The sequence below is a fragment of the Frankliniella occidentalis genome, unplaced genomic scaffold (assembly GCF_000697945.3).
Source record: "Frankliniella occidentalis isolate FOCC.00 unplaced genomic scaffold, Focc_3.1 Scaffold58, whole genome shotgun sequence".
NCBI lineage: Eukaryota > Metazoa > Arthropoda > Insecta > Thysanoptera > Thripidae > Frankliniella > Frankliniella occidentalis.
The window spans coordinates 1,215,423-1,216,789 of NW_026267188.1; positions in this window are offsets into that span (position 1 = coordinate 1,215,423).

Genomic DNA, 1,367 nt, shown 5'->3' on the forward strand with positions numbered 1-1,367 from the left:
GTTTGATGCAATTTGGGCTTAAATTGATACCTGGCCGGGACTGAACCGCTCACTATAATATCAAGTGTGACACATCAGTGGATGCCTTTTATGGCGTAGATTGCATTTATGAAAACCGATTTTCAAAAAACATCACATACAAAGCCCAAATTCTCGATTTTCATTTTTTCATGGTTTTTGACGATTTTTCCCATAAGAGCTAATGCATGTCTTTGAACTCGTTGCGCGATCGAAAAATATTGTCCGATCTCAAAATAAAAAATTGCACTGGATTCTACATCTAAAAAGACAACTTTTCCGCATATCCGCCATATCAATATCTCAATTCCTTTTTTTTCGCTATCCTCTATTGTATACTCGCCACTCTTTGGCAGCGCGGTGGCGCTCGCTCGCTCGCTGTCTGACTCATGCCTTCCCTGTCTCCCTCTGTCTTGCACGGCCCACCCCAAAGTCGTGCTCGACGCCAACGGGGAACGCTTTGTACTGATCCGTCCCACCCCCGTCTCTCTCTCTCTCTCTCTCTCTCTCTCTCTCTCTCTCTCTCTCTCTCTCTGGCTCCTTTCTCCAGTGCCACCGCTCACTTGACGAACTGCTGGAGAGCACCCTTGTGACTGGATCCACGGCACGAGTGTGCCCAGCGCCGCCGCCCCCTCCCCTCCAGGACGGTGAGCCCGGGCCCCACGCCCCGCGTCGGCCCCCTTCTGCCCTTTTGTGTGTAGATGTGACGGCCTAATACGCTATGCATACATGATTCTTTATTAAAGAACTTCACTCACTCACTCGCTCGGCCTGTGCGCGTTGGAGTCAAAGAGGAACATGGAGAGCAGAAAGGGGGTGATGTCTGTTTGGAGAGCAAGAAGTACTATACGTGGGGTGATGGGAGCGGACCCAGAGGAACAGAGGAAGGGAAACAGGTGCTTGTTGTGCTTGGGCTCGCGTCCTGTCGCCTGCTCGTGATACGGACTGATAATGCGCATTCTGTAGAGGCCTTGCTGCTTGCTGGAGTTGTGTCCTTCTGTTCTCCCCCTGCCTCGCCACACTACCTCCTCCTCCTCGTCGTCTCCCAACACATCATGACATGAAATCTTCTTCTCCCGTTTTCTCCCCGCTCGCTGCCAGCAGCCCTGCAGCATACAACTTGTGTAAAACATCTTTTGAAGCCATGCCGCTCCGCTCGGCTCTGCTCTGCTCCGCTCTGCCCGACGCCATGTGCAGTTCTGCCACCACAACTCTTTGCTCCTCTCATTAGGGCGCATTGTTGCCAACACTGCGGCGCCCACTTGTCGCGGGGCCGGATAGCAAGTCCTGCCGCCGCGGTCCTTACAGCGCCGCTACCGCCCCTACTCACTCCCGCCCTCTCCTCCCCC